The sequence below is a fragment of the Zonotrichia albicollis genome, chromosome 3 (assembly GCF_047830755.1).
Source record: "Zonotrichia albicollis isolate bZonAlb1 chromosome 3, bZonAlb1.hap1, whole genome shotgun sequence".
Taxonomy (NCBI): domain Eukaryota; kingdom Metazoa; phylum Chordata; class Aves; order Passeriformes; family Passerellidae; genus Zonotrichia; species Zonotrichia albicollis.
The window spans coordinates 105,948,143-105,961,394 of NC_133821.1; the positions used below are offsets into that span (position 1 = coordinate 105,948,143).

Sequence of the window (13,252 nt, forward strand, 5' to 3'; positions counted from 1 at the left end):
ATTATTCCAGCTGTTCTCAACAGCAAAAAGAAATGTCCAATAATAAAGAATGAAAAAAAAAGTTTTGAGTGTTAGGGTTTCAGCTATTTCTTACAAGGAATGAGGTACAGGGGAAAATACTCAGACAAAAGTCTATTATGCACTCAGGAAAAGGCAGGCAATTGGAGATCTATTTTCAGTCACCACCTTTTAGTACAAGAAAGCCTTGTACATAAAATCTAGGTTCCACTTAACCTCCTGAAAGATATTTCCTGCAAAATTTGAAAAATTAATTTTGATAAAAATTCTTTGAGAGGCTGTGTTTTAAAATCTATGCTTACGTACATCAGTTATCATGAAAGATTGTTGCCTTAAAATATGAATTCTGTTTATTGCCCTCTGAAGCCATCTGAGGTTGATGACATGGAGACATATATAATAGCATAGGAAGGGGATCGAGCTTGTGATGGGCTGACTACAGAAAATTTCACTCTATAATTTAGTTTGGATTTGTTCTAAAATTCTGTTGTTAAATTATGCCAATATTTTCTCAATTAAGTAACCTTTTGAAAGTTGCTTGCCCTCTCCCTGTGATGCTTCATCAACTCCTTCCCTACAGTCATTTATTCCTGCTGACTTTCTGAAACACAGGAGGTTGCTGCAATACCTCCTCCTAAATTTGTCATTTTTCCACATACTGCCCCCATTTGGATGGCTCCCAAAAACTCTGGGAGCCCTGAGCGCCTGCTGAAGTTAAGCCGTTCCTTTTTTCACTGCTCTTGTAATGTAAAATGCCAAGAGTTTTATGTACACTAGAATGTATATAACTGTGCTTAGATATTGTTTATTAGGCAACTACAGCATCATAAGCACTGGCAATTTAATCCTGACTTTCATGGCCCTTATGATCCCTAAAGACTCTTGAGTGAAGTGGTTGCAAATGATTCTTTATGCCATAATGAGATCATTGTGCTTCTAAGACTATGATATCAAAGAGCATCTGAAAATTATGTTCATGTGCCACCTGAAAGGCTCAGTAGCCAAAGTTCAGGGGTTTTTCAAACATAATCCAAAATCACTTTAATTTTAAAAGCCTCATAGTTTCAAGGTTATGTGTCCTAACATTTTTTAATGTCCACAACTAAACATACCACAGTCACATTTGTATGAGGAGTAACAGCAGCAGCAAAATTTATATTTAATGCCTTCAAGAATGTAGCAACAGATGAAAATGTAGACTACAGCAAAGAGGTGGGCAGAGGCCTATTGTGGAATCATTAAACTGCATGATCTACTGGAAAGGCAGGGGAAGGAAAGAGTTAACAAAACAGACTTTTCTGGAATAAAGAATAGCAAGAAGCAAAATAGATCTGCTTCCACAAAGACTTACTTCATATTTAAGAGAAATGAAGAGCTAAATTATGTTGAAGGTTTTATGTAAACACAGATTATATCTACAGATGAATACTGTGATGCCGAATTTTGCCCCAAAAGGCGAGAATAACTGCCTAAGAGACTCAAGTAAGTCAGCATAGACAGGAGGTATTTTATTACGACGCGTCGGAGAAATCACAAAGGGATTTCTAGCTATCTCATAACAGAAGCAAGCTTTTATACAGTCTTGGGTGCAGGGTTACATCATATTCATAAAAGGCGTGGTGTGGGCGGAGCGTGGGCGGAGACATCTATTTTGAGGATTATTCATGGTGGTCCTTCGATGCCTTCCTCATGGGCTCGGGTCTTCTGATGAGTCTTCCTCTTTAAACTTTTGAACTCTTATCCTAATATGGTCAATTCCCGGTGTACTTGGCTTGGTTCCCATGGCTTGGCACGGCTCTTAGGGTCAGTTTGACATTGGCACGGCTCTTAGGGTCAGTTTGACATTATTAGCTCTGATCATGCTTAGCTCGACAATTCCCTTATCCCTATCTCTCTTTATTGTTTGCCCTGCTTACCAAACTTCAAACAGAAGGATCCACCAGGATTGCTTCTGGATTAATGAATAACCTATCATACAGTATTATCAATAATTCTAGGATTGGTTCCGGATTAATGAATGACCTATCATACAGCATTATAAGCAATTCCTGAGTGTGGATGGGGGCGAATCCCCTTGTACCTAACATGAGACCACCCGCCGGTGATATGGGATTTGGCTCTAGTGTTAGGGGTCGTGTGAGTAGCTAATGGGATGGGAATGGGATAGGACTGCTCAGGGTTGATTTTCAGTCTGTGGCTCTGCCTAAGCATTTTGATAACAAAATTATGTTCTTGCACAGTAGTAAAATGCTGATCGGATGGGCAGTTTGGGGCTTCATTTCCCCCCTTTTCTTATAACATACGAATTCTTTCGTCTAACTCTATTCCTACAGGGCGCTGATACGCTCGTACCATAGCCCAAACTATTTGAGTTCTTTTCATTATAATCCTTAGTCTCCACCACATGCAAATATTTGTGAAAGTTAACAGTAGCAGAGCCACAATTACTATTAGCATTGGGTGAACCAGGTAGTTGAAGACCTGTGTAGCTGTTGGGGAATATCCTGTAAAGATATCCCACCAATGATGCTGGCCTACTTGTTCTACTTTGGTCAGGACATTCTTTATTTTCTCCGAATTATGTTCCACCTGCCATATCATTCGTTTAGTCGTTTGATTCACCTTTTGTATCAATTCCTTCACTTTAGGATGTGCGAGCATTGCTTTAAGAATTTCAACGTCCATCCCTATTTGTAATTTCGGTATCTCTTGATATAGGTTAAAATCTGCGTTAATTAGCTGTTGGGTAGTTATTGGGACAGTATAATGAAAATCACAACCTATTATCTTGGTAAAATTGCATACACAAAAGTTAGTATTGTTAGTCTCTTCCTGGCAACCATCTATAATGACGTTGTCACAAGCTGTCCTCACGCAAGCACACCCATTCCCTATATAGTAGACTTGTGACTGTGTTCTATTATGCGGAAGCATTTCAAAGGTGCATATACTATCCTCGGCATCTAAGCATAAATCTTCTGCTTCTACCACGGCGTTTTCGCAAACATAGCCTAACTGTCCCCTAGGAATACATGCTTCTGTGCTAATCGATTGCCACCTCTTTTTGGTATAATCATAACTAGCCCAAACATTATGGTCTATTGGCTTGACAATGACACCCTGATGTATTGTCCCTAGAGTGAGGATGGGAAAGATAGCTCTTTCCTCTGCCGCACTGATGGTGAGGACATAGGCTTCAATATGTTCTTGTTGGGGTTCATAAGTGAAATTTACTAATTGCCACCAGGCTTGGTGGTCCTTCTCGAATTGTGTGGTGTGATTGTCCTTTAATATGGTTTCCCTTATTTCTTGAGGTAATATACCTGACGTTCCTTCTCTTATTATTCCTGCCGCTACTGATTGTACCCATTGTTGCGTTTGAGGGCATTGGATGGCGAGCGCAATGTCTTTGCTAAATTCCCCTGTATAATTAACAAGCTTCACAAAATCCTCTGCAGTATGGTTCGCTACCATGGTTAATAATTTTACTACTAGCGATTGTGTTTCTGCTAATGTAAGCATGGATGAACTGAGGGGAATCTTAAGCTTTCCCAGGTTCGTCGTGACGGTGCTTAATTTGTTCACTAATACCTCTTGATCTATCGTGTTTAATATACCAAATCCGGTGCCGACCCACCCACTAAGATCTCTTTGTGCCCTCCTGTGATAAGACCTTGTCGCTAGCCATGCATTCCATCCCTTGAGGCTTTGCTGTATAAATGGGCGGCAATCCTTCTGCAAATGTGTAACATCGGTATGGATGTTCATCTGCACCTTCTTCAGAGAATAAGTGGGGTCTAATAATAATTTTAGTTCATTAGATTTTCTTATTACCTGAGGCCCTATAAAGGTCAGGTTATGCACTATTTTACATTCCACCGGTGGAGTGATTTCTTGGGGTAAGTCTAGATCTGGATACAATGGGATCATGCCTTCCGATAATGCCACCTCATATTGGACAGCCCGCTGAGGGAAGCTAATACCCCGCTTCAGCGTTTTCAATTCCCTTTCGCATGTGAACATCATCGACTGATCTAATCTAAATGCCATCTCACACTGTGCCCTCCCTTCCTCAGGACCACTAGATACTACGATCTTTCCCGCAGGAGAGAGAAGAGGGTAGAGGTCAAGGGTTATGTTTCGAGGATGTAGTTCCCCAAGCGAATCTTCCGTATAGATTACCGAGTTTCGGGGTTGTGATTCGGGTGGATCTTCTCGGAAGTCACTCCACTGACATGAGATTGGGCTCTTTTGCTGGGTCCAGACAGTGGGCCGGCCCATCTTCACTGGACTAAAGGTAATTAAGTTATGTTCAGGGGCTAGCATCAAGGGTTTAATTGTTAATACTAGCCGCCTTGTTCTCCCTTCTACCGGGTCAAGTTCTCGACACCCAATTTGGATTTGGTCTCCCTTGTATGCTACCATGGAGGACTGATCCCATACTTTACTCGGGTATGGCTGATTGTTACGCAGAGCATAAACCTCGAAATAGGGTCCCTTCGTTTCCAACTCTGGGTGGATACACTGGTGTGCATAAGACCATGGGTCTATTGGGGCATAGTCTTGGGGAAGAGCTATACTTATCGAGAGTCCAATGATCAAAGTTGTAAGGGTTTGAGGTGGAGTCAGGATCATGATGTCTGCTCTTGTTTGTTCTCCGGAGCTTTCTTGACCCGTGAGTAATGGATCCACGCAGGTCGCTCCTTGATCCGAACCGCGGTGAAGGTAGTCAGCAGCACTTGGAAGGGTCCCTCCCACTTCTCTTGTAGGGGTTTTCCTAAAAGATTCTTGACATACACCCAATCACCAGGATTAAACGGATGCAATTTGCAATCAGGTTGTTTAGGTTGGTGCTCTATCATTACAGTAGCATTCTTATCAAACTGTTTCCCCACCGTAATTACATAATCGTAAATGTACTGATTACCAATTTGGTCTATAGCGTCCCCATTTACAACTTGCATAGCATAAGGTCTACCATACAAAATTTCAAATGGGCTTAACCTTTCTTTTGACCTTGGTTTGACTCTTAGCCTCAGCAGAGCAATAGGCAAAGCTTGATACCACTGCAAATTAGTCTCCTGGCATATTTTGGCAATCTGCTGTTTGATAAGATGATTCATCTTTTCTACTTGCCCACTGGCCTGTGGACGGTAAGGCGTGTGTAATTGCCATTTGATTTGTAATGCTTTGCTTATTGCTCTTACTACTTTTGCACAGAAATGTGTACCCCTATCTGAAGAAATGGTCTTCGGTACTCCAAATCGTGGAATAATTTCATTCAATAACACTTTGGTTACTTCTCTTTCCTTATTTGTCCTGCAAGGGAATGCTTCAGGCCACCCAGAAAATGTATCAGTTAATACCAACAAGTACCGAAACCCCCCTTTTCTTGGGAGTTCAGAAAAATCAATTTGCCATACTTCACCTGGGAATTTACCTCGATTTATTGCTCCCTGGTGTATCCTAGTCCCTGTATTCGGGTTGTTCTTCAGGCATCGCTCACACTGGGATGTGACATGTTTTATGATGGTAAATAATTTTGGCCCTGCTATCCTAGCTTGCAGGTACTGATAGAGTGGATCCAAGCCCCAGTGGGCTTTTTCATGTTCTGCTTTTACAAACTGCCACATCACGTTTCCTGGTATTACTAGCTGTCCCGTTTCCAATCTACCCCAACCATTTTCTAGTATTTTGCCCTTATTCCTTTGAATCCATTTATGATCTGATTCCTGGTAATCTGGCTGGATATTGGTATCCAGTTCTCCTGGTATTAGGGCCATTGCTTTCACTTCCCTAGCCCTTGTGGCAGCCAATTTAGCTTCTGTATCTGCCTTCCTGTTCCCTATTTCTGGAATAGTATTACCTTTCAGGTGTCCCTTACAATGCATTATGGCCACTTGTACTGGGAGTTGGACTGCCTTTAGCAATCGTAGAACCTCTTCTGCATGTTTGACTGTTTTCCCTTGTGTAGTCAACAGTCCTCTTTCTTTCCAGATGGCCCCATGGGCATGCACAACGGAAAAGGCATATTTAGAGTCAGTCCATATATTAATTTGCATGTTCTCTGCCAATTCCAAAGCTCGAGTCAGAGCTATCAGCTCTGCCTTTTGGGCTGAAGTCCCCGCAGGCAAAGGGTTTGACTCAATTACTTCTTCTGTGGTAGTAATTGCATAGCCAGCCAGTCTTACTCCCTGCTTCACAAAGCTGCTGCCATCCGAGAACCAGTTGTCTGCATCTTCGAACGGCTCCTCTTTGAGATCCGGACGACTGGAGTAGACGGCTTCAATTGTTTCCAGGCAGTCGTGTTCAATGGATTCTGCTGGGGCTCTCCCTTCTAGGAATGAAGCTGGGTTCACAATGTTAGTTACCTGAATAGTTACATCATCTGATTCAGCCAGGATGGCCTGGTATTTTAGGAATCTGGAGGGCGACAACCAATGATTGCCTTTCTGTTCCAGCACAGCCGACACAGTGTGAGATACCAGCACAGTCACCTTTTGACCCAACGTGAGCTTCCTGGCCTCTTCTACGTTAATTATCACTGCGGCCACTGCTCTCAGACAGCCTGGCCATCCTTTACTTACTTCATCTAGCTGCTTGGAGAAGTAGGCCACAGCTCTCTTATGTGGTCCCAACTGCTGTGCTAGGACTCCTAGGGCCATCCCTTGTCGCTCATGGGAGAACAGCCAGAATGGTTTTGATACATCTGGGAGACCTAAGGCTGGTGCTCTCATTAGTTCCAGCTTTAACTTCTTGAAGGCCCCTTCTGCTTCGGGAGTCCACACTAGGATATTCTTGGATCCCTTCAACAAGTCATACAATGGTTTAGCGAGTATTCCGTACTGGTAGATCCATAGCCGACACCAACCTGTCATCCCCAGAAAGGCTCGCAGATCTCTCACTGTCTCTGGTTTAGGCATCTGGCAGATGGCCTCTTTCCTAGCTGCTCCCAGGGATCGCTGTCCTTTGGAGACTTCGTATCCCAGGTACACCACTTCCTTTTGCACCAGTTGTGCTTTTTGTTGAGAGACTCGATATCCGCTTAAACCCAGGAAATTTAGCAAGGAAATGGTCCATTCAATGCATTCTTCCTCTGTCACCGTTGCTATTAGGAGGTCGTCTACGTACTGCAGAAGGGTGCCATCTCCCAGCGGTCTTTCCCACTGTTCTAATTCTTTGGCTAATTGGTTCCCAAAGATCGTGGGGGAATTGGCCCATCCTTGGGGTAATACCGTCCAGGTGAGTTGGGTCTTTCTCCCTCTATCTACAGACTCCCACTCAAAAGCAAAGATCTTTTGACTCTCAGGGGCTAGGGGAAGGCAGAAAAATGCGTCTTTCAAATCTAATACGGTAAACCAGGCCAGATTATCCTTTAGTCTAGTTAGAAGTGTGTATGGGTTAGCAACTACTGGATGTAATGTCTTGGTTATTTCGTTTACTGCTCTCAGGTCCTGAACTAGTCTGTAAGCCCCATTAGGTTTCTTTACTGGCAGGATTGGTGTGTTAAAATCCGATTCGCATTCTACCAATAATCCTAATTCCAAAAACCTTTTGATTATGGGCTCAATCCCCTTCCTGTCTTCTATCCTTAAAGGGTATTGTTTTCTTTTCACCGGTTTTGCCCCAACTTTAAGTTCAACAACAATCGGTGCTGCTTGTTTTGACCTTCCCGGTGTATCAGTAGCCCAAACTAATGGGTATGCCTCGCTCAGGATTCGCTCGGAATTGTGACTCTCAGGTTTGGGTTCCACACAACTGATTGTTAGGCTTAAAGCTGTAATCAGTTGTTCCTCATTTACTTGAAATTCCAATTTGTCTTTATTGAACTTTATTACGGCTCCCAAGTTTTCCAATAGGTCTCTCCCCAATAAGGGCTTTGGCGAATTTGGTAAATACAGGAACTGGTGAATTCCCATTTGTTTCCCAATTTTGTATTTAATAGGTTTCAAAAAGTAAGCCTTTTCTGGTTGGCCCGTTGCTCCCACAACTTGTACAAATTCATCACTTTTAGGTACCAATTCCCGATTTAAAACCGAAAAGGTTGCTCCCGTGTCAATCAAAAAGTTCAATTCCCTTTTACCTTCCCCTAGCTCCATTTTAACCAGTGGGTCTGCTAGGGTACGGCCCACCGGTCCCCCTCATTCACTATCCTGTTGTGTGGTAGTAGTGGTGGCCATCACCCTTTCCCTTAGTCGGGGGCATTCTTGCTTCCAGTGTCCCATCTCTAGGCAGAATGCACACTGATTTGGCCCTACTCTAGTTGGGTGGGGTTGGAACCTCCCCCTGCCTCCTATTGGGTTGCCTCTACCTCTTCCCCTAGTTCCAGGTTCCAAGTGACCTGTCCTCTGAGCTGCCACTGCTACAGCCACTACTCGAGCTATCCTCCTGTCCTCCTTTTTCTTCTCCTCAACTTCTCTATTATTGTATACCTTCCATGCCTCATTCAGCAGTGTCTCTAGGTTCTTATTTGCTGGATGTTCAAGCTTTTGTAATTTCTTTCTGATGTCTGGGTTACTTTGTCCCATCATTAACCCTAGCAAGTGCTGTTTCCCTTCTTCTGTTGCTGGGTCCAGGGGTGTGTATTGTCTCATTGCTGCCCTAAGCCTATCCAGGAACTCCGATGGGGTCTCATCTTTTCCCTGTCTGATGTCATATAGCATTGACCAATTGATAGCCTTAGGGATCGCGTTACGCAAGCCCATCGCTATCAGTTTCCTATACTGCACTAACCGCTGATAGTGCTCTGCATTGCCCGGGTCCCACTCTGGTTTACTGCTGGGAAAATTATCTTCTAGTCTCCCTGATAATATTTGGGCGTGTCTTCTCCCTGTTTCCAATACGAGTTCCCTTTCTGTATCCGTCAATTCCGACAACATCACCTCTATATCCTCCCAATCAATATCTAGGTTCTTTGCCATTAACTCAAACCTCTTTGCTACTCCCTCTGGATTCCTCCTGAAATTCTTTGCCTCATCCCTCCAATTATTTAGATCACTTGTCGAGAACGGCACCTTTACTCTAGTCCTTTCCCCCACCATTGGCATAAGTTGTCGGAGAGGAGCTATCGTATGGTTCCCTTCCTGTCTTTGCTTTGCTTCCTCCCATGCCACAGATCTGGTATAATATGAGTGACTGGTCCCTTCTCCGGGATCCTCTTCCTGGGCCTCAATGTCTTCCCTATTCTTTCTCTTCTCTTTCCTCTTTCTCCCTTCCTGTTCTTCACCTCCTATCTTTACTACACAATCCATTCGATTCTCGTCCTGCATCTGTTGCCCTTTTTGTATCTGCCAGCTCTTTTCCTGTCCTGGGCTGCTGTCCCCCTCGTCCTCTGCTCCTCTTCCATCCCTCTTGTCTTCTATCCGAATTATTATATTCAGTTTTTGTGAGTTGTTCTCTACCTCCCTTTCACATGTCTCATCATTCTTTTCATTATATCTCAATTCAGAGATGTCGCCCCTCAGTTTAGAGAGGTCGGTTCCCAGTGAGTTACTTTTGTCCCCAGTCCTTGGTGTGCTGGTTTCCATTCTACAGACGCCTCCACTTCGGGGTGTGTTGTTGTCCCCATATGGACTGAGTTCGGGCAAGCTACGTGTCTCCCTTCGGCTCTCCGCTCCTGGTGTACTGTCTTCCTCCCCTTCGACTTTTAGTCTGGGTGGGCTGTCAGCATCCATGTAGCTCCCCGACCCCTGCGATCTATCTAGTCCCCGAGGGCTGCTTTTCCTCTCATCGATCCCCGATTTTGATGGGGTACCCTCCTCCCAACTATTGTCCAGTTTCTGGGGGCTGCGCCCAAACTTAGACTTCCACCATCGATCCAGTTCCTTTAATGGGCTAGGTTCCCCTTGTTCCTCCTTTGGCCTGGGAAGGGGCCCTTCCCGCCCTGGAGCAAAAGGATGGTATTCCCACAGGCTTATTTCACTCTCCTTTCCACTATCCCTTCTTGTTAACTTAAGACATTGTTGCCCAATGCTACATGCATCACAGCAACGTTCTTTAGGCTTTGAACCTTTCTTATCTCTTTCCAGGGCCAACACTAGAGGGTCCTGAGGTGCCACGTTTACCCCACACTCTTTTTGCCATTCTGGTTTATTTCTTAGGGTAAAGAACATGTCAGCGTACATCACCTCGTCCCATTTATTAAGTCGGCGGAGGAAAAGCATCAGTTGTAAAATAGTGTTATAATTAGTGGTTCCCTCCGGCGGCCATTTCTCATTATCATCTAACTTGTATAATGGCCACCACTGTGTACAATATTTAAGGAGTGCCTTTTTACTTATGTTTCCCCCCGGAATTCCTCCCAAGTCCTTCCAATGCTTTAGGATACATCCTAAGGGGGTTTTCATGTTTACGTCCTTACTCTGTTGGCCTCCCATGGCTATTCCCTGCGTCTGTATTTTCGGTTTAGTCTCTTTCTCGCAGGCACTATATATCAGTTTATTTTAACACTTCATACACACAATTTCCAATCGCTTTGTCCTTTTCCGACCTGGCTTCTCGCGAAGAACAGGAAATGCGGAGCGGGACTCCCCTCTCGCTTCGCAGCGATGCTGCGTCTCATTCACTCTCACTCATACCCACACTCATTTATTCAAAACGTCCTACCTTTCCGGTTTATCAGAGTACACCGCTTTACCTCGAGATGTCGCTGGCAAACCGTATAGTACCGATACTGGTCAACTTCGGGCTATTACACACCCGTAAAACAGCTGTAAACCAAGGTACAGTTTGCAGATGATATCACAATAAATTCTTACACACAAAAGGTTACAGTTAACACAAAATACCGAATCCTTTACGAGATTCTTGCAAACAACATAACAGTTAAACAAAGGTGTAGCACAAATGTATCTCCTCAAAACCTTATCAGGGAAAGGGAAAAATTGGACAAGGTCCCGGACCTGGCTGGATACGTTCCCAGGCGTAGTTTAGAAATTCAAACAAAGCAACAATGCTTTTAAAAAATTCAGACAAGACAACAACATTAAAGAAAAACATATACCCTTTTAACAAATACTCTTTTCCTTTCCTTTTTTTTTTTTTTTTTCTCTTCTTCTTTTTTTTTTCCTTTTTTTTTTTTCTTTTTTTTCTTTTTTTTCTTCTTTTCCCTTTTTTTTTCTTTTTCTTTTCTTGTTTCTCTTTTTTTCCTCTTTTTTTTTTTTTTTTTTTTTTTTTTTTTTTCTTTCCACTCTTTTAACAAATACTCTGATTCCAAATGGGGATTTAAACCCCGATACCAAGCGGGGACTCGAACCCCAATACCAAATGGGGACTCAAACCCCAATACCAAATCCAATACCAAATGGGGACTCAAACCCCAATACCAAATGGGGACTCAAACCCCAATACCAAATCCAATACCAAATGGGGACTCAAACCCCAATACCAAATGGGGATTCAAACCCCAATACCAAATGGGGACTCAAACCCCAATACCAAATCCAATACCAAATGGGGACTCAAACCCCAATACCAAATGGGGATTCAAACCCCAATACCAAATGGGGACTCAAACCCCAATACCAAATCCAATACCAAATGGGGACTCAAACCCCAATACCAAATGGGATTATGCCAAGGCGTCCCTATGGCTCCCGTCGGGCGACTACGTCTAGTCCCCGTTTCCCAATTAAAGCGCTTTGTTCCAAATTCAATATGCAATAAACAATTAAAATACCTCTTAATTGGAGCAGGAGATGCAGGAAACCCCTCGTCCACCGAAGAGCGCTGGTCCGGGGGGGGAGTCTCTTCTGACAAAAATCTGTCAGGGGCGCCCGAGGGTCCCGGCCCCGGACCCAGCTCCGGAGGACGCTCAAGGGTCTGCTCTCCCGTCTGGTTGTCCCATCTGGGTCGCCAGATATGATGCCGAATTTTGCCCCAAAAGGCGAGAATAACTGCCTAAGAGACTCAAGTAAGTCAGCATAGACAGGAGGTATTTTATTACGACGCGTCGGAGAAATCACAAAGGGATTTCTAGCTATCTCATAACAGAAGCAAGCTTTTATACAGTCTTGGGTGCAGGGTTACATCATATTCATAAAAGGCGTGGTGTGGGCGGAGCGTGGGCGGAGACATCTATTTTGAGGATTATTCATGGTGGTCCTTCGATGCCTTCCTCATGGGCTCGGGTCTTCTGATGAGTCTTCCTCTTTAAACTTTTGAACTCTTATCCTAATATGGTCAATTCCCGGTGTACTTGGCTTGGTTCCCATGGCTTGGCACGGCTCTTAGGGTCAGTTTGACATTGGCACGGCTCTTAGGGTCAGTTTGACATTATTAGCTCTGATCATGCTTAGCTCGACAATTCCCTTATCCCTATCTCTCTTTATTGTTTGCCCTGCTTACCAAACTTCAAACAGAAGGATCCACCAGGATTGCTTCTGGATTAATGAATAACCTATCATACAGTATTATCAATAATTCTAGGATTGGTTCCGGATTAATGAATGACCTATCATACAGCATTATAAGCAATTCCTGAGTGTGGATGGGGGCGAATCCCCTTGTACCTAACATGAGACCACCCGCCGGTGATATGGGATTTGGCTCTAGTGTTAGGGGTCGTGTGAGTAGCTAATGGGATGGGAATGGGATAGGACTGCTCAGGGTTGATTTTCAGTCTGTGGCTCTGCCTAAGCATTTTGATAACAAAATTATGTTCTTGCACAGTAGTAAAATGCTGATCGGATGGGCAGTTTGGGGCTTCAACTGAAAACAATAAAGATCTTAGATTTGTTTTTGTGCTTGTCCTTCATTTATAGCTCATGGTATCCCAACAAAATAATCATCAGGTTCCAGTTGATTTCATTTTACAGAAACATCACAGCATGCATTAATGGTTAGGGAAAATAGAGATCAATAGAAATGGAAAGGAAAGGAAGAGTTGTAAAACTCAGTATGTTTCACTGATTCCAAACTCCTTACAAAAGGATCCTTAAGTGAAAGCAGCTAAGTGCTTTGTTTCTCATCTGGGTGTTTTTCCATTTTTTTCTTTTCTTAAAACAATCATTCAACATTTAAAAGCTTTTGAAATAAAGATTCATTAAGTGCTCCATAACAGTATGCAAATTAACCTGATTTTCCCTCAGTACATTGAGTTGCAGCACTCCCAGAGGATCACATTTTGCTTTTGTCAGCCATCAGAGAACAGAGAAATAGGTTATTATATTTTCTTCCTAACTTCCATAAAAATCTTATATATCAAGGCAAAATGACTCTATTAACTGTTGGGTTT

The 13,252-nt window shown here is 43.4% G+C and overlaps 2 long non-coding RNA genes across 2 annotated transcripts; both read right to left on the bottom strand.

Moving 5' to 3' along the window:
* Window positions 1-1,755: 1,755 nt before the first annotated feature.
* On the bottom strand, window positions 1,756-3,481 carry LOC141728616 (uncharacterized). The gene is made up of 2 exons (XR_012579758.1): window positions 2,041-3,481; window positions 1,756-1,986 (listed from the first exon to the last, which is right to left on the bottom strand). It is a non-coding gene; the product is annotated as an uncharacterized LOC141728616 (long non-coding RNA).
* An 8,703-nt stretch (window positions 3,482-12,184) lies between these two features.
* On the bottom strand, window positions 12,185-12,719 carry LOC141728713 (uncharacterized). The gene is made up of 2 exons (XR_012579862.1): window positions 12,470-12,719; window positions 12,185-12,415 (listed from the first exon to the last, which is right to left on the bottom strand). It is a non-coding gene; the product is annotated as an uncharacterized LOC141728713 (long non-coding RNA).
* Window positions 12,720-13,252: the final 533 nt, after the last annotated feature.